Consider the following 21363-nt stretch of genomic DNA (forward strand, 5'->3'; position numbering starts at 1 on the left):
CCCTAGTACTGCAGAATTTAAGCTTGTATTTCTACATTTCTATTTCTAACACTGACAATAACTTCATCTTCCTCACAACAGACTTAAGAGTGCAAAGCAACACAGTGATCATTTCCAAAGCCTGCAAAAAAGTAAAAAAGCTCAAGTGTCTCTGTATGGTATCTCTGAGGTTTTCCGAAATACAAGAGAGTGAAAACTATCCAAAAACTGTTCAGGTCCGTTGTTTAACAGACCTTTGATTAAGATTAAATCTGATGATAACTCCACTGAGCAACACTAAACACTGGCATGGGTGCTATTTAGCAAGAGAAAAGCCTCAAATTATTGCCTTTGGAAACTAAGCACTGTCATCCATACACTGAATACTGCTTTTTTATTTAGCATTCACAGGCAATTAGCGGAGGGGGCGATCAGTTGATCATACACACATTAGAGATGCAGGCTTTTGTCATTTTTCTTAGTGACTTTTGCCAGCAGTAGAGAACATGGTCTGGCAGAAATCCTGGCACCCGGACCGGACAGAAGCATCTGAGACCACAGGCACGTCCCACTAGAAACCCCATTTCGACTCTCCTCTGGCAGCGAGACCTTACACCATTGCGCTCTCCCTGCGGGCAGCTGCAGCAGTAGTAGCCACTAATACCAAGAGTCTACAGCAAAACCAACGCAACTAACTCTGCTTCACCTTCCCCAGGTCACAGATTTCTTAGCCAGGCATTCGTGAGTCAAAGAAAGCGGGTGTGCTCATCTGCTCTCGGGGGTGGGGAACTTGCACTGGTACCACTGCAGTAAAGCTACGATGCGGCTGCTGTGCTGAAGGTTCACTGCTGGTACATCCACCTACTGCAACAGGTTTTCTGATCCATTGATGAACAGTGCGCTCTCCTCAAACCTAATGTTTCAGAGGTCATGGCACTGTAACTACACATCCGTGTCACTCTTTCTAGGGTTTCTGCAAAGATCAGAACAATAGTTGAAGCAAAAAAGCCAGATCCTATCTCCTTCCCCAGCTCCAATAAGGAGTTTCCAGGTTTAGTGGAAAGCGAAGGAATATTAGGCATGTATTATGGTTTGCAGACCTTATACTAACTGTACGGGTTTCTTTTTCCAAACAGTGTGGGAGTTAATGAGCATTCCCAGCATAGTATTATGGGTCTGGGACTTGTAGATTTAGTTTTTTGACAACTGGGTATGCTGTAAAATTTCTAAGCATCCTGTGGGTGTGCTTGTGGAGGTGGGAAAGTAAGCCACAAAGACTGGAAGATTAACGGGATGTCAGAAAATGAAGAGTAGTATAATGCAAGGAGGGAATTTGGGGACAGAATGAACAAGAGAAAGAAAATATAAATGGGAAGAGGACGGGGAATAGAATGAAAAGAAACTGGAAGGAAGAAAGAGAATGAAACTGAAAGGAAGGAAAGCAAAGCTAGATAAGACTCACCTCATTTACCAGCCTTTCCTGTTGAAATTGTTCTAATTCTTATAGAACACATACACAATTATAAAACCAGGCAGCAAGTCAGTAATATAAAATCAATGCCTTACTACTATAGTAAGAGCACTCAACCAGGTTTCAGTCAGACTCTAGCAAATGTTCATATATTAACTAACAACAAAATAGAACAGCATCAAAAGGTGAGCAGGGCACTAGCCAGCCTTGAATAACCAACCGATGGTCAGATACGGATGGTTTCCTGACAAACAGGCAGTATGGGCACAAATAATTTCAGGCAAAAGATGATCTCAGAGCTCCCACATCGTAGTTTAGCAAACTAACTCTGCAGCTACCGGTCAAGACAGACACAAAAACGTGCTCCAACAGGGCCCGAGCTATGTTTCAAAAGAACTGGTTTTAGCCAAAAGTTGTCAAACAATTAATTCTGAAGTTAGGAATAGTTAAGGAATAACCAAAACACATCATTACGGAAACCTGCTAGTCACTCGAAGTATCTTCCAAATCTAGTAGCAAAGTTAAAATCGGAATAGAATGAAGATTATGCAGGTGGCCTATTTCTTATTTGCTTTAAATTGTGGACATGGCCACTGACAGACGGCTTCTAGCTCATGTATTCATCTTGTATAACAGGAATTAGAGATATATTAAAACCCTGACAATGTACAATAAAATGTCTTTTTTGTTGGTTTCATATATAGAATTTTTGTCTCCTCAAAAAACAGTTTGTGTTTTATATGCCCCAGACAGGCTATATAAAGTCCATTGTTGGTTTATCACTAATCCTAAGAGAATTGCATTTTTATGCACAGCTAGTTTCTAGGCTTAGACAATATGTTAAAAAAAATGGAGCATCTCTTGGGACAAAAATTATTATGTGGAAAGAAAATGTTGGGAAGCAGGAAGAAAACAAACAATTGTACTTTCAGGCTTGTATACACATCTCAAAATTAGACTGTTTATCATTAATACACACTGGACAAAAATCTGAGAATCAGTATTGCGGAATTTGCCACTACCAACAGACTTCGTTTATAAGAATTTGCCTGGAATATTTTCCTTCTATTTGAGAAAGCTTAAAGCTAAACATTTCTGAGATTCAAAAGATTGCCACAATTTTTATGAAATGGAAAGCAGGCATTCAAAGTAAAAAAAAAACCTGACTACAGAAGTGATTTACAATGGAAAATGGAATCACATCAGATAATAATGTTCAGAACATCTATCCAACAGGAACAATAGGGAAAATAATATAACTATTTTTGAGATGGAATTTAATGAGCTTATTAGCAGTATTTTATAATCAAGTTGCCTGCCACTGCAGGCAACTACACTTAGTAATTTGTAAGCGTTTTTAGAATCTCTGTGCATAAGATCCTATGTTCCTTTTTAAGTTTATTTTGTAAATGAAGGCACAGAAGTAGTAGTTTTTACCAAACACAAAGCAGGCTGGTTTTACTATGTAAAAATGCACAGGCAGTTAGAGGAACAGCAAGACACAATTCCGCTTCTCACAAGGTAGTGTCTTACAAGAAAACACCCTTTTACACAATAAACTAGCATCCTAAAAATATTTGTACATATGCCATAAATTTTAAGTTATGGTAATCAAGAGAGTAGAGGGTAAAGAAAATTAGTACAGCATTTCATAATATGTTAGTACAGTATAATCTAATGTGCACAAACACAGCCATACACAAGTGAAATAAAACCATGACCCCACAAACTGCAGGCCTGCAACACTACCTACTCAAAGATTAACCACAGTGATCTTCAGATTGCAAAAATTATAATGAAGCAGGGAGCTAAGGAGAGATGGAGTTAAGTCCACCAACAATACTCTTCTCCATTCAAAGCACTCCTCCATCTGGCATGTCACAACATAATATGTTGCAGATATATGGAATTTAAATTCCACAAATTTAAGAGCTTAAGACGACTCAGTGAGTCATCAGTTCAACATATGAAAAAAAAAAAAAAAATCAACTTGCTCAAAAGTAAGTTCTACCATGAAAGCAACTCTCTCAAATTGTTAAAAACACTGAAGTTTCTCAGCATCCATCAGACAATACATTAAATAGCTTCGTCGGAAGGGTGATATTAGCCACCACTTGAATAAAGGCATGGATATTTCAATTTATGTTTTGGCAAAACATAAAGACACTCATTCAGCAGCAAGTTTAAAGACATGTTCGTACCAAACACATTTGATCATTTTCTTTATCACTAAGAACTGTTCCATTTTGCTAACATCATTTTTGATTCAGTTTATCCCATCCCATGTGATTCTGTAGACCATCATAGATATGAAGAAAAATAAGTGACATGCAGTCATTAAGTATGAATGCTTTTTTCACAGTTATATCACGTGGTTGTTTTCAAGAGTAGGCAACTAGACTCAATAACACAAAAGATGCTGTCCAGTCCAGCACGACATTTACAGTTATTCTGCAGAGCAGAACCCCATTTGGTCACTTCATTTCCCACAAAGATAATAACCCTGTGAAGACTAGATAGAAATGTCATTAGAGACTTAAATAAATACATATCACATTGCTAATTTGAAAATATCTCCTAGGATGGAACCAAGTAATTTTTTTCTGTCAACTGCCAACACTGCAACTATTTTATAATGTCCAACATTGTAGTCTTTTATTTTATGATTGCCACTAGTGTTATCAGAACAATCTTCTGAAAGCATTGCTAAATAAAGAGCAATATTCTTTTTCATCATTAGAAATGCAGCTTGGACGAGCAAGCCTGCTCCTCACAAGGGAGTGTGGTGATGATACTGAGCTAATTTGGGGATGGGAAAATTCCTAGCATAAGGCTGAACCAAAAATAAGAAAACTGGATGACAGGCAAAACTAATTGGCTCAAGTGCTACAAACACAGCTTCCAAACTCACACTCTACCTTCTCAGGATATTCACCATGTGGACCTTTCTTCTTTAACTAGCGCTGTCTTAGGGAACTCCACATCATTATTCCTTTATCGAGTGCAAATCTGCCCATATGACCCCATGCTGTGGGGTTTTCACCTGTGTGGACTACCAACTTTGTTCTCAAATGAAGATGTGTTAATTGCCCAGAATATTTTTGGTCAATGCTACCTGTGACAATTACAACTACTTTCATAAAGAAGTAGTGTTAGAAATCTAATTAACTGCTAACTGTCATGTAGTTACATTTCACAAGTGCCTGCACCACATAATCAGAACAGCTCTCTGAGGAAATGTTCTTTCACATGACAGTTTGGAAGCACCACATACGGAGAAGTCAAACTTGGTCTAGTCCCTCACTTAGAAATGATGTTCCATAGCTACTAATGTACACAAGAACATCTCTGTTTTGCTTACTAAAATCAGAACAGTGATTCTGACTGAAAATCTTTAGTATTCTGCAGAAAGCAGATGACCCGGTTCAGGAAAAGCTGTGGCAGGAACACAACAGAAAGTCTTCACTATATATATATATATATGTACATATACATATTACTCAATAGCTGTGATTTCAGTATGCTGCCACATCCTTACCTCTTATGTGGTAAAACGTTTACAATGTCCCATACACAAGAACTAAAAGAATAACACAGCACAATAAGAATTACATATGTTGCTTAGCTGAAGGAAGATCCATAACTACTAATTAGTCCAGGTATCACTTCAACAGAGTGGTCTGACAATGTGGCAAGCAAGAAATACCATGAAGAGTATTTTGAACAAAACCGCAACATTCCCTAGCCATCAAGAAATAATCAGTATTAAAATACAATAAGCCTAGAACACACTGAAATAACCAAACTCGTAAACTAACATATATTCTCTGACAGGGAATACAAAAGGTTATTGCAGCTGTTCCAGAGTAAATGCAAAAACAGTTTCCAGAATGATATTTCTGAGTATCACTTGGTATTAAATAATTGCATTCAATAGTAGATTTACTATATTGGGAACTATTTCAGTTACTTTTCTCTGTTTATGTCACACAGCTTATTTTGTTTGTATGAGATAGCAGCTGTAATTTCCAATACAGTACAGCTTTACAAGGTCAGTTAAATAATCCAAAAAAAGACCCCTTTGAGAGGCTGCAAAGCCCCAGTCAGATCTTCATTTACAGTATTCACTCCTTCTTCCCTCTTGCTACCATTACAACACACTGCCTCCTTCAAATCATTTTCCCATAAATGTTACTACCCTTAATCACAAGTACTACTTCTTGAAGACCCAAGTGATTGAGGTTTGTAGGCACTTGCAGCCACCAATTGCAAGTAGTTCTCAGTCATCTCTTATAGACGCCAAAAGTGAAAAAAGTCAGAAGTTACTTCAGGAAAGGTTGCAGTTCAATTTAAAGAGCTCAAGCAGGTAAGCAGTGAAGGAAACTCAGGCACCTCAGTCACAGTCAAGGTAAAATGACCTACTGAGCAGAATTAATAATTTACTAAGAAATGCTGGAATTCTTGCTTTGCAGTATCACTCAGCTATTTTAACTGCAGGAAAAATTAACAAAAAACTAAAAGTAGAAATTAAATGCCAATGAAATTCAGCTGCCATCTAAAACCAGTATTCTAGTTCATTTCCAAAAGTCCATGCCTTAAAAAAATTAATTGGTATATCACAACTCCTAAAAATGAACCTATTCAGGGAAGCACGTCTCTATGTTCATTATCACCCCATCTGTCTTTTACTCTGTTCATCTTTAAAATTTGAGCAATACATGAAAAGGTCAAATTGACAATGTAAAGCCAGAGAATACAGACTTCTTTCTACTGATCTTCCAGTTCCTCCTGGGTTGACTTTTGCAGTGTCGGGATGAGTGAGAGGTTAAGATGTTATAATTTTCTATCGAAGGTAATACTGACATAACACGTTGGCCTGACTCTAGAAAAGCACATTTTAAGCCTTAAGAGGCAAGAATCCCAAAGCTAAACATTTAAATATGGTTAGATTATAATATCTACCTTCTGTCAGCCCATGTTTGGAACACACAACTTCTTTTGGTAGAAGGACTTTCACAGGAAAGGAAAACAGCCATAAAGCACAGCCATAAACCTCATCATGTCCTCAAACTAGGTCAGACTTTTGTTTCTTAGAATAACAAGGAGTAAATAACAAGAAACATTGCACTATAAGGGTTGAGAGAAAAAAAAAAAAAAGAAAGAAACCACAATAAAATACTAGAAAGCAAAGAAACGAGATTTTTCAACACAGCTAAATAGCTTGCCAAAACACTTATTCCCTATAATAGTGTAATCAAAGCAACAGATGGCTAAGAGCTAATGGAACAGAAAGGCATCAGGAACTGTTGTAAAGAATTATCTCATGAAACATCAAGCAATATTCCAAAGTTTACCAAGCCTTAGGCTATCAACGTGACAACAATTTTAAAGAAATTATCTGGCACCTCTGAGGACAGATCAGCTAGATCATCTAGCCCATAACAACTACAAATTTTATCCTATAATGCTGTATGTGAGTGCAGAAAGAGTATAAATTCGGGGTAGAAATCATACAAAATGATAAAAACTAACAGGTAACAAGGAAATGGGGGAGCATCTGAGCCAAATCAAGCTTCTTACAATGCTTCTCTCACCTCTTACACAACTCCACCAATCTCCAAAGCCCTCATCAATAATGAACCAGTTGGCCGGTTAAGCTGAAGACGTGGCTTCTCTATTAAAAACACAGCTGTTGCTTTCTGATGAAGGTTGGAGCACACAGGACAAGATTGTAGCACCTCTCTTGTCCTTGTGCAACCTTGATCTGCACCTGCTGACTCAAGTCCCATTACTGAAGGACAGAAGTATAAGGACACTAAATTCATACTAATTCTGATCTTTGGACAGCAGCTTGTGACCAGACATTTTCTCCCACCTCACAATATCATTACGTACGTGCTCTCCCTGTTAACTGGTTGAACAAAGCAATTACAAAACAGAAATGTCAGGTTTTACTTTTAACTCAGTCTTAACAATTAAGAATAGGAATTAGCTACAGGAGGTTTATAATATTTTTTTTCTCTGTTTACAAAAAAATCCAATTTCAGACAAAATATCCTTTAAATGGTATACTCCAAATGATTTGAACATCTAACAAAAGCCATTCCGGTTTTCTTGTTCTCTTGCTAGTCTTTGTAACAAGATAATAATTACCTATTCAAGTGACAATATCTCATTTCTGGAATCTGTGCACATATTGTTGACAGCTCTGAAATGCCCTCAAATATTTAAAAGGAATTAACTTTAAAAAGTTACTTTATTTCAAATTCTTTTCAGTTATTGGTTTCATATTCAACTACAGACAGACCTCCATCAATGTCTGGTTTGCTGTTGGATCACATTTCAAAACACTTTTTTTCTTCTTAATACAAAGTTCAAATTCCTTGTATCATCCACCTACAGGAAACTTCAGGTCTGTGGATAATTTGGTGAAGAATCATAGAATCATGGAACAGTTGAAGTTGGCAGGGACCACTGGAGATCACCAAATCCATCTCCCTGCTCAAAAAGGAAGGTCTGCCAGACCAGGCTGCTCAGGGCCTCACAAGGCAGAGACAGGCTAGTTCAAATGACCCAGAAGACATCCTTCTCCTGCTCTGTTTTCCCTTCCTAGTTCTCCTTATGGTTCCAGGAAAATGTAACAATGCACTCCTGCAGTCATTTTTGAGTTTCACTGAGGCCAGCTTGAAAGAGAGCAAGGGTCCGTATACACACCTAACAACGCTTCTGCGTCGTTGGCAGTGTTACCCACCCCCGATAGTAAGATCAGCCTTCCAAGCCCTCTTGTAAGTTTGGCCACTGGGAGAAGCGTGACAAGACTGACCTCTTTTTGTTACAGATGCTACATTTAAAGAAATGCATTTCATATTTCTATAGTCTTTTTAAAAATAAATGAGTAGTCTCTTTAAAAATAAACGGGCAAAGCTGTATTATCTAAAACTTTAAGATGAAGAAAAAAATCTGAAGTCACCTAAAGAAAAAGAAATACCGTGCCTAGTTTTGCCTGCAGCTAGCACTTGCATTTGGGATCCAGTTCTACTGAGAAAGGTCAGTCCTCACCCCTCACTTCAGTTATTTGCCAGTAATGCTTTTTGAAACCTTCACACAAGTGGGAACTTATGGGGGGCGATACCTGCCAAAGGAAAGAAGGGAGATAGAAGAATAAGCAGTTCAATGCATAACTTGTTCCATGCAGAGGACATTATTCATCACCTAGGAGCTGCAGTATTTTGATGCAAAATTTCTCCTCTCTAATGCAACATACTGTTCAGTTCTGTATGCCATTTCAAGCTAAGCCAAAGCTTTAAATCTTTTGTTACCATAAGAACACCTCCAAATGTATGATAATGCAGAATTTCATGTGGCATTGAGTAGCAGATCAAGAACATGATGAAATACCCATTTTTCAGAGAAGATTAAGACAAAGGGCAGATTTTTAAGCTGAGAAAAAGGCGAAATTAATTATATTATCTTATTTAGATGAGTATCATGGCTAGTCGATCATATTTTTCACTCTGCTCTATGCAGATGTGGCTTATTAATGCTTTATATGTTTTTCTTGGATCACCTAATTGCATTATTTCAGAACCTGTTAACAATCAACAGTCAACAGTACAAACCACAAATAGAATTACAGTCTGAGAGAGGCATTTAACAATAACATACTATCTTATCTGGAGAGAAAGAACCTCAGTGTAGCCTTAGTTTTGAAGAGAGACAGATACACGAAAGTACCAATTAAAAAGACTGGGATGGATTATACAGAGACCCAGGCAAAGCCAGGGTCAGTCTCTGCTCAGCTGCATCCCTGGAATCCTAGCAGAATTTCATACACGCTGCTTACCTTTGAGTATTTAAACCAAAGCAGAAATAATCAATTTGGTATAAAACACTGGAATGGACAAGGACTTTGGAAGAAGACTACCTTATTTCAGTTTTGATTAAGCTCATTCTATAAAGACTAGACCCATGTAATTAAAGCACTGCAATGTCTGATACAGAAAAACCTTTGTGGTTCTCATTCCAATCTTACCTCAACTATTTTCAACAAGATCTAATCTTAGCCTGCCTGCCTTGATCTGTAGCAAGGCAAATACCACGTCCTTATTTCACAGCTCCACCTTAGCCATCTCCCATTCAATCCTCCAGCCCTTCCGTAGTCTTGTTCTCATAACAGCTCCTTCCATTCATTTCTTTCTCTTTGGAGCTACCTTCAACTCCTAAACTTAGTTTCCAGTTTCTGTATCGACACATACTGTCCTCAGTCTCCTCCATTCCCCCTACAGCATATTTTATTTACAAAGCCTTTCACAGTTGAGCTGTTCATAGCAGTGGCCCATGCCTCTCTGCATATAAATGGCTGAATCAATTATCACATTCGCCTTAATTATCTTACAAGCATTACAATCAGATACATTCTTGCCCTTATAGGTATTATCTAGTCTTAGTGCAGTTTCAGTTCTGCAATGTGGTCAGAGCTGTCCAAGACATAATAGTTGACATGTTTCCAGTCCAGAGAAACCACCTCAACAGATGGACAACCAGAACACAGAAGCAGACTATGCAGCAGCCTCTAATTTAAAATCATTTCTGTCTGCAAAGAAAGCTGAACTCAATGTTATTAAACATTCCTGTGTTTTCATGACGGATATTCTATGAGGAATAATTTTTTAGTGATCACAAATGACATTTACTAATTGGTATGAAACTGAACTAAGTGTTTCCTATTTCAAAACAACTAGTCTCAATGGGAAAATCTAACACAAAAGGTGGTTTCTGATAGCTTTCTAAGATGTTCTGACTTTTTTTTCCCCTAACACACACAATGCATAGCTGCTAATTCCTTAGAATTGATTTAGTATCTACAATTTTTTGGACCAGTAAAGCTATCCTTATTCTTCAAAAAGCATTACTGAGCTCTAAGTTTATATGTATTTAAAACATCATCTACAATGGAAGATTAAGTTTTAATGTTTTGTCGGCAACTGGCCAAATTAATCAAGATGAATCTTCACAGAAAATGACCAGGAGTGAATTTTAAAAATTATCCAGCTGATTCTCATCTAAAATTGTCACTAAACAGAATACAAAGATTTTGGCAAACAGCTAAGTGATGATTCATAGCAGAGTGAAGGGATATAAAACATTAATGACCTCAATTTTCACCTATTACTTTACCATAAAAGACAGTTATATAAAAATATTGTTCAGATCAGATGTATTTTCAGGAATACCCATTTATAGAAACTATTTATAAACCACTTTCTTGCACTATCATAAAACAGGAACAGAAATGATGGGATTAGCAAGGCCACAGAATAATAAATCCTTACAAATAAACACCGGAAAGTGCAGGCTATTTGTTGTGCTGCACTGAAAAGTGCAGAAAAGTACTTGCAAATACTCCATTATCCAGTCACAGATTTTCAGTCTAATTCTGCATTTATGAGTCATAAACACCTACAGGAACAAAAAAAAGAAAGAAAAAACCCAGACACATAATCTGTCAATCCACTTTGATTAACTATTTACAGAGGCTAGGAGCAGTGAAGAATTTTACTTTTACAAAAGTACTGTGTCACAGTTGGACATCAATTGCATTAAGCTTCCTAAATTACCTCTATATAGGGCAAGTGCACAATGGCTAAGTGATATAAAGCTTTCTATATTACAGTTGAAAGCAGACAAAATCTGCACAATCCCATAATCTGTTTCTAATTCAGTATACATATTTTAAAAAATGCACACAGACTTATCAAATTCTGAAAGATCAGGATCTCACAGGACAAAAGAGACTATCACCATGCCTACTATTTTCAAGGCTTTATAACTCAGCAGTAAAAAATTTTACTCAGCAGTAAAAGTCCAAATGTGAAAATAAACCCCCTTAACTTTAAAAGAAAGCCTCTATTTTCCTACGTTTACACACCATAAAAGATTAATCTACTAATTTAGAATGGCTTCTCCACCAACAAGTCTTTTTCTTCTTTTTTTCCTTAATAATCCTTTAAGAAAAGCAGTATTTCTTAAATTAAAAGAAAAAATCTCCTCTGTTTACTAGATTTTGATTTCCAATACTTCTAGTAGCAATGAACATGACCAACAAATATTACAAAATATGCCTCGGAACTTTAGTGACCTCAGGTAGATGAAATACTTTGATATTTGAATTCACTGCACATTTTCGGAATAACCCCAGGTAGTGCCATTGGACACTGTATTTTAATGATTTATCACTGGCATTCCAAACGTTTATTTTAATTCAAAAACTTTCACGTTTATATACATTTATATAGATGTATCCACACTATTATGCACCAGCATAATGCTGAAACAACTAGCAACTTTTAAAAGGCACAGTGAATGTGCCTATCAATCATAACATTACTAGCAGTACCACATTCGAGTCATTTTATACCTTCTGCGTGCTTTACTAATAACAGCAAAATGCATTTGATGGTGTTTTCTTTAGCAAGGGCACAGAGAACAAATATCAAGTGACTTGGGATCTAGTACACATTCACATCATGCTTTGCATTTTCCATCTGGAAAATATGGACAAACATTCACAACTGAAATGTATGCTAAAGGTATATTTATTTCGTTATTGCTGTATGCACCACCAGTAACTTCTTTTCAGCTTTGTAATTCCTTCCAAGAAGGGAAGCATCTGCCTATGTTTTCTTTAAAAAAAATCAGTTGGAAAAAATTACAAGCTAGATTTTACACTAAACATGTCTAATTTATTGTCTAAGGACAATATTGCTAGCACAGCACTGTAACACATTAAATAACTGGGCAATTTTAGGTCCCAGATAATAAAGAAAGTTGCAGGATATGTAACTCCAAGGCGGAGTCCAGAAATGCATTTTCCCCCAGTGAAAAACAAGAATATATATTTTCTCCTCAACACCTCTCTGTACACTTCCTTCCTCTCCAACTCTGCCTCTAGAGGAGACACCAGAATCTGACAAATACTTTGACTTTTTGAACAGCTGAAGATTCACTTTCATTTGAAATTGTTGTCGTGACAGGTTTCCATAGTACTTCCCTGCAGCAATCACTGCTTCTGCCTTCTCTATTTCTATTTTAAAAAATAACTTTGAGTAGCAAAAAAAGGGGAGATAAAAAAAAAAAAAAGCAAAAAAAGCCTCACTAAATTGCATCTGCATTACAGCCAGAGTAGCACCAGAAAGGAAGCAATACTGAAAGATACTGTGTGTTGTCCCTTCCCCCTTTGCAGGTTCAAGTCACCAGAGTACAGGCAAGCTTATTTATAAAATCAGTTTCAACTCTGTGAATTCTTGAGTAAGAAGTAATAGCAGTGCAGTTAATGAACAGTCTGTGAAACAGCAGTTCTTTCAGTGGCTTAAGTCTGCTTTTAAGTTATAGGGAGAAAAGCACAATCCACTGACTCGAGTTCAGACTCAGCAGTTTAAGATGTGATTTTCAGTAAGTCACGGAGGCCTAAATTCATAAAATGTGCCAAACTCAGAACTTCCCAAATACACTGTCCGCACTGGATTACGGTTATTCTTCCCTTTGACCCATGAATATCACATCCCTTGGGTCTATACCATCTTTATTGAGTAGATCCAACCTCTAAGCACAAATTAATTGTCTTGCCTGCACAAGTAAATAAAAAGCTTGTAAAAGATTATCTAGTGAGATGCCTTAGTGCCAAGCCCTGTAGCAGCCACAGCAGTGTGTGATCGCCCCAGCCCTGCTCGGTGCTGGAGGGCAGGGCACCCTCCCAAACGAGACACAGGGTAAAGCCCTTCAGGCTTAGGATGACCCTGGCCATCGTTTCCACTTCCTGAAGAAGTGCTTTAGTACTTCTTCACCAGCACCTTTGTTTTTTTCATCACTTGTGTAGTTAAACAAGCAGTCACCCATGCCTCAAAGGAAACCCAGGTACTTATGCTCAGAAAAGGCAACGGCTGGTGAATCCCAGCAAAACCACCCCAGAAGAGCTGCAAACGTGTGCTGAGGTTCAGGTTTTTATACACTCACAGTCTCTGCTGCAAATCTCATTCTTAGGTGCTTAATTCGCGGAGTGCAGAACCTGGATGACTAAAATGGCATTGCAAACCTTGCTTTTAGCGCCACACCACACTTCCCACTGCCGCAGCCCCTACTGTGCATGGCAAGACCTAGGAGCATTATAAATCTGGTCCATGATCTCTCTCTCTCTGGGCCTCTGTTCTTCACCTGCAAACGACAGATGTTGGTACTTCACCTCTGTCACAAAGGTGCTGTAGGGATAACGGGAATTGTAAGGAATTCTGGTAATGCAGATTATACAGTTACCTAATGTAGAGGGACAGATCAAACTCAGGTAAACTGTTACTGAAAACACCAGCCCCTCAGCTCAAAACAAAACATACAGAATACCAGAGAATAGCAACAGCATTTTTGCTGTGCACACCTGGTAACAACGTGCAGTAAATATGAGACTTGGCATGGGGAATTTCTGGAAGATGCATAACGGTTTCTCAGTCTTGGTAGCTGCTTTCCTTCTGCTTGAAACCTGGGTAACGTACATGATCAAGAGAGATGTTTATTGATTTATCATGAATACAAAGAAATAATCTGATTGCAACTCAGTACTATCTCTGAATGAACTGATCCATTAAAACGCATGTACACATTTGTAACAGCTTGCACAAGGACTGAACAATACATGACAGTTGAGCATGTCAGCTAAAAATTGGATTTTTCTAGTTATATACCAGTAAACAAAGCCACATGGACTGACAAAAAGATACTAAGACACACACAATGATGCAAAAGGTCTTTTTTAGACACTAGATGAGTTAATAAGACTTCATTTGATGTTAGATACTCACTTTTTGAGAAAATGAAATTAATATTTTACCTCTTACCTGATACATAGATAATTTAGTATCTCTTAACTACCAAGATGAATGTAAAAGAGTAGTCTTAGTTTTCTGAAGAGGGATCAAAATGTCTTTTAAATCATGCACTGTTGCCAAAATACCTGATGACTGAAATCAACTGATTTTTTTTTTTTTAATACAAGTCTGGAGGAATTCCCAGAAACAGATCTTCAGTATGCAATACTGTCCTTTACCTGTGTTCAAGTGGATCACTAGTACATCATACACATTTTTAATAATGATGTCACGCGCTAAACAAGATCAAAAACGTACAATTCCAGTTTCAACATAATGACACTATTGCCTGTGGAGAAAAGGCACAGCTGGTACAACGGAGAGATTTGGGGAACTGATAACTGAAGGAAATTGTCCACTGTCTCCTTCAGCTTATTAATATAGTATGATACTGTGTTACTGCAAGTGTTAGTTTTGCAGTGCACAGACATTTTTATGTATAAATTTACATTGCGCCTTACTGCTAAAGTTCTGCAGCTTCAGTCAACCTACAGAAGTACTGCATCCATCTTCACGGACTTCCAGTATTACTCAGATTTTCAAGAAACAACCTCTGATGTAGAAATTGAAAATCTATTAGGTTATATGTGTGAACTACCTTACACAAAAATGATCTATCCATAATGTGTATTTAAATTCCTAAGATGTGAGCTATAGTCTACCCTTTCTTTACACTATTCTATTATCTCTACATCTGCACGCAATCTTTTCAACAGAATCTTATATTGAGTGAGTTGGTGTGGTGAGTAGAGCACAAATATTTTGAGAGAAATTCCTGACTGGATCCCTTCAAATTATTTGTAATATCTTAGAAGAACATTACCCCTCAAAAGGCTAACAGAGTTTCTCTTTGATTATTCCTAATAATGTGTCAGAGCATTCCTTAGACACACACAGAGTTCCAGCAAACCATAAACATATGCACTATATTTCAACCTCATGCTCTAATTTAAAAGCTTTAGTAAATACCAACTATTAGTTTAAATGCACAGATTTACATAAGTTTCTGAAGGACTAGCATTACTGAAACATATAATTTTACTTGGGAAAATAAATTATTCAAGTTTGGATCTCTTAAGCTCTCATCATGGAGTGTCCTTTTCTCAAACACCATTCTCTGTTTCCAAGAGCATGAATTGTTCCCTGCTCTACTTAACAAACACTCTACATAATATCTATTTCATCTGTCTGACCAGAAATTATTTTAACATTTTTGTTTTCTTAATTTAAAACCTGACATGTTTTTTTCATCAGCGAATCTTCATTTATTAATTACTTTTAAAATTTTCTTCATCTTCTATCCTACACAAATGTTATCTTGATTTCTTTTATGGTTTGCTTATCACAGCCAGCCACTGATGACCTTGCAGGTAAGAGGGTCCAGGTAACAGTTACCTACAAAAGTCATCATTCAGATTTTCAGAATTCTGATAAACCACAATGATTCCCTCTTTTTTTTTTTTTTTTTTTTTTACACTTTCAAAGAATGCTGCTGGCCTATGTACACGAGAGAGCAAACTGCTGGTATTGAATGCCCTTGTACCCACGTCAGGTAGTGTGCCAACAGATTCACAAACTTATCAGTGTGTGGAATACAATATTCAATTGTCAACAAGGTGATTTACTTTGTTTACAGTAGCAAGTATTTTCCATCAGTGAAACTTCAAATCCATTAAAGAAGTAAGTGTCATGTCAACCGTGGATTATAAAGCCACTGCAGGGATGCCCAGTCTTTGTGGCTGGGTGGGCCACTTGCCTTTGTGCAGGTGAAGGAGAGGGCCCTAGGCCATGTTCCCTACCCTATGAGAAGATGACAGCACAGATGCTAGTAGTGTTGTGTATGTCAGAGACGTGACACTTGCTGGAGAGTTGGCCCTCACGTACATTCACGTGAGCTATCTTGTATGTGTGCATCCACTGCAATCAGGGTGCTGGATGACCTGTTCAGGTGTCAGTTCCAGGACATCGTATCAACTGACTTTTCCAAGAAGCTACTACATTTACCACACAGATTGGAAAGATCTCAAGTAGTTCAAGTTTACTCTCCTTCTCTAAAACAACTGTATCTACAGCTAAAAATATAAACATCTAGCAGAAATTTACCCAAACTGTTATTCTTAATTCTAGTTTTCATTGCTCCCCACTTGACTATCTCTCCAGCTAATCCACATCCTTCTTGACATGTTGAATTCACTACTAAAACCCATGGGGCTGAGTAGAGCACAAGGGTCGCTCCATATGAGTAGAGCACAGAGATTACTCCATGTTTAACAACCTACACCTTTGTTAACACCACCCAGTACAATATTTTCCTCCTGTATGGCTGCTTGATATGGCCGACATTCAGCCTGTAATCCACTATAACCTCAAAATCCGCTTCTGCAGGTCTACTATCCACACAGTTGTTTCTACTATATAACCATGCTTTTCTTCCCTTTTGCTTTTTCTTCATGCAGTACCTTACACTTGGTCCTTTACAATAGCATCCTGTTTTTGCAAATCAATTTCTCAAGATCACTCTGAATTCTAACTCTGTCCTTACAAGACCTCTTAATCCTTCTTCGACAGGTGCAGCCTGTAAATTTAATAAGTATATTCTGTATTCCATCATCCAGATCATTAATGCAAGCACCGAATAGTGCTAGCCCTGGGGCAAATCCCTGCAGAAACTCACTTGATACATTCTTCCATTTTAGAAGGGAATCAACGCTGTGTATGGCTTTCCAAACTGTTCTCCATTGATCATGGAGCAGTTTCATCTAGATTATCCTTCCTCAGTTTCAATTTGAAAAGGTCACAGGTAAAAGTATTACGGACAAAATATCAGACCCCACCTTTTACACCTCCGTCCACTACACTGATCGCCCTTCAACAGAAGGAAACTAAGCTGGTTTGACAGGACTCACTCTTGAGAAACCTGCGCTGATCATGAAGTAGACTCAGCACATGCACGGCTATCAGGCATGTCTGGGACACCAAGAAAGTGTGTTGCATGCGTGTCTGTGTTCACGCATGCAACAGAATTAAAAAGCCTGTGCACAGCAGTGTATTGGGGAAGCACTAGAGACCATCATGAAAGACACCAGTCACAGGAAGCAGCTACCATCACCATGCAGCCTGGCATGCAGTGAGTTCTCCAAAGCAGGTATCAGATTCAGTCAGTTGTCGTGAGGGGCTACACGTGGCTTGCAGACTAAAGGTTGATTGCCACTGCAGTACATCATCCACATATATCAGCTGCTTAAAATCTGTAACCTGAAGAACTACACTGAGGTGGAATATTCTGTGGAAGGAGAACATTCTCTTCTGATCACCTCATGAAACAATCAGGGAAGTATTTCCTTTTTCCAGGAGAAAATAAGTTACGTATCCTCTTGCAGCATCCAATCCCTCCTTTGAAATCCAAACTAGATAGCCTCCAAAATTGTCCTTTTAAAGATTAAATGTGGTAGCTGAAAAGTTCTAGAAACAAAGGTTAAATCTTTGAACTATCAGTCACTAGTCTAGTCTTTTTCTTGTATTACATATTCCTGCGACACATTACCATTTTTAAATGGTATCTAATGTATTTTAACAAAGCTGTTAGAAGGAAAATTAAAATTCAGTCAATACATTTAGGAGGCCAAAAGATTTATTTGTTACCTCAGAAAGACATTTGATTTCAGAAACATGAAATATTAACACAGCAACATGACTGGGAATGCTATGAGAAGTATTTAAAAGATTTGTTACCTTCCAAGATGTGCTCCAAAATTAAGGGTGCAGCACTAACTCCTGATTATCCTAACATCTAATTGCTGACACTCCCCACTAACATGACTGTTTAGTGGTAAAGGAACACTCTATTTTCTGTGTCATCAATATGTTTAGTTTTGGACTTCTGTCACCCATCACCTAATACCCCATATTGCTGCTAATCACTGTAATAACTCCTAGTTTTCAGTTTTTCATCGCTGACTGCTTTAATTGATCTCAATTATTCTGAGGAAGATGATTTGCACAGTGAAAATGTAGAAGAATGCAAACATGCCCACAGTAATAAATGAAAATTGGGCAATAAATCTCATGTAGGAAGCAGCTGAGCTTGCTCTTTCAGAGTGATAGCCTGGTCAGAAAAGGCAGCTGCTGCAAACCCAGTACCTCCTCCAGCTGACAGTCCTGAAAATCCTGCCATTGCATGTCCATCCTCCACCACACAGGTATTGTTCCTGTGTATGTGAAGTCCCCGTATGCATCTACACCCTGTTACATTGACAGGGAAAATTGCTTTGCTATCTGTCCAAACACCAGCATTGCATTTTTCAGGAGTACGTCCTCAATGGATAGTGGGTACGCCAGTATTACAAGCTTCCGTTATTGATGGCATGGAACAAAAAATGAATATTGTCTGCCTTAAAAAAACCCAACCACCTAACAAATAAATTAATGGATAGGCTAGTTAATCTTTTTTCTAGTTTGTGGTTTTTCTGGTTGTTCAGGTTTTTTTAATTCTTTAAATGAAATTGCATCTCCTCCACAAAAATTAGCTCTTGGAGATTATACGCACCATTGCAGGAATTCTTGAGTCATGTATGTCATACCCTCCTTCACCTTAAAATCTATAGTAAATCACAATTCACAGTCTTTCTTAAACAGAACTGTTTTATAGCCACATATGTTTTCATTAATAAGGGTGGAGACAACCTTAATCTTGAAGGAGAAAGGGTGGATTGATTATGATTACATCACAAAGTTGGAGCAGGAAGGCACACACATGCTAAATTATTCGATGTTAATTTAGTGTGAAGACTACAGATCCCTTCATATCAGCAATATGGTGTGCCAGAGTTTATGACTTTCAGATAATTCATTTTAGTAATTCCTCCCAATGTCCATACCTGGCCCTGGATATAGCATAGGAATCTGAATAGATTTTTGCACTCCACTTGTCTTTTAGAAAAATTTTGTCCAAACATTTTCTAATAGAGCTATACAGCATTTTAAAATACAATTAAAACAAAACACCCTGCACAATATAATATTTAAATGTCTTTAAATTCAATAGAATTTATCCTCCGCAGATATAAACTAGTTCCTATCAAACTCAATTACAGCTGATGGCAAGAAACTTCCTCTGGTAAAATGCAAAAAGAAAAAACCATACATTTCCCAGAAGTTTGGGTGGTTTTGCCCCCTCTTCTCTAAACAGCAAGTGTCTCAAATACTTTGTGTTCCCAAGGTGTTTAGAGAAAGGAAACCCAGGGCATATACATGACCATTTGTTTCTATGCCTCTGATATCTTATCTTGGATTCAGATGAATCAGAAATTAGCTAAAAATATTGGTTATCATGGAAAAAAATACATAATATAGTCTCTCATGTTTTAGCATTTCAGAGTAAGAGCCTGAAATAGTATTCCACCCACACTCAAAAAATTGAAGATATGCAAAAATTCCCACGTGCAACTTTATTATCTATTATTGAAGTGGGAAAATGACAACATTGGCAAAATTTTGCCATTTTTGGTAATAAAGTAGGAAAGCAAATGAATTGGCTTCAGTCCTGAATCTTCTAGTGAACAGCTGGGAAGGAGGAGGCAAACAGCAGCATCCCAAAAGCCAAACTGAAAAAGATGAGCCACAGATTGAGAAAAGGTAAAAAGAGTGCCCAACTCTCTTTGGCTTGATACAAAACAGGCAAAACAAAGAAAAAAAAAGTAAAAAAAAGTAATTTATGTACTAATTCTGATGACACGTTGCTGCTTGTTCCAAGGCTGGATTAAGACAAATACAATAAAGCCTTACCACAAAATGAAATAAAAGCTATGTGCTTTAATCCTGGATATCAAAATTGGCCTTTTTTCCACTGAAAAGCCTACCATAACCATTCACTATAACCATAGGTCATATTCAACTACACCTTCAGCTATTTTTGACACCTTCCTTGCCTCCTCTCTGCTCTAGTTTGTTTTTACTAACTGGACAAAACCAGTCAACTAGTCAACTAACTGGACAAAACCACTTCTAATTATTCCAGAGAAAACTGAAGGTAAGGGAAAATATGAGATTACTTTTTAAACTCTCTAGTCTTTCTTTACTTACCAAGGAACATTTCTTCAAAAGCTAATAGATTCCAAAGAAAGTGCATTATGAAATACTTCTGAAGGCCATGTAAGAAACATGTTTCCTGAGAAAGTCTACAGCAGTAGTGAAGAACAGGTGGGAAGGAAAAAAATGTGAAAAAGAGTAATGTGGTGGATCTTTCTAGCCTTCATGTGTGTAGATTTGTGAAACTATGTATTCCACAAATCTCCTCTTGCAGCTTTTGAGAAAATAAGCAGCTCTGCTTTGCATTCTACATCCTCATACCACGTGCAGGTCTGTGGTAAAGCAGTAATTAAATCAGTTCTCAAACTTAGGATCCTTTGCCTACAGCAGATTAGAAACAATATTCTTCTCCAACGCCTAGCTGGCTTCACAGCTTCTTACCAAACGTCAAATAGATGCCAAGGGAAAAGGATCAGGTATCTCTTTCTCTTCAAGGCATAGAGAACGCTCCAATGGCTGGCAGACTATTCCCTTGACAGGAATATTTCTCAAAGATCAATAGCGTTAATCTTTGTAGGATTTCACCTTACTCTTCCTCCAGACTGCTTGCAAGGGCATATTTCACCCTGCCAGTTCCCTGACATACAGATATCTGGATCATGGTCCTGATTGTGGCACATCTCTTGAGGATAAAACGTTCTAGCTGAAATAAAGTCAAGTTGCAGAGGTCAGATAAAGTGATTTAATGGTCTCCCCTGACTTGGGTCTATTTCACTGTCATATAATAAACTGATCGACTTGTATTGTTCTATTAGTACTGATTATTGGAAGTTAAAGTGCAAATCAAACAATTTTGGACACAGAGAAACAATTTCAAAGATGACCTAAGAGGACTTCTCTGAAGTTGGATCTAGCCAAATAATAAGCATATAGTAGCCAGTATTTTCAAGTTGTCTCACACTGTTATTTTTT

The 21363-nt window shown here is 37.6% G+C and overlaps 1 protein-coding gene across 3 annotated transcripts in view; it reads right to left on the bottom strand.

Moving 5' to 3' along the window:
* COG5 (component of oligomeric golgi complex 5) overlaps window positions 1-21363 on the bottom strand; it is a 189512-nt gene that overhangs the window by 65245 nt on the left and 102904 nt on the right. The gene's annotated exons all lie outside the window — the stretch shown is intronic.

This window comes from Grus americana, chromosome 1 (genome assembly GCF_028858705.1).
Source record: "Grus americana isolate bGruAme1 chromosome 1, bGruAme1.mat, whole genome shotgun sequence".
Lineage (NCBI taxonomy): Eukaryota > Metazoa > Chordata > Aves > Gruiformes > Gruidae > Grus > Grus americana.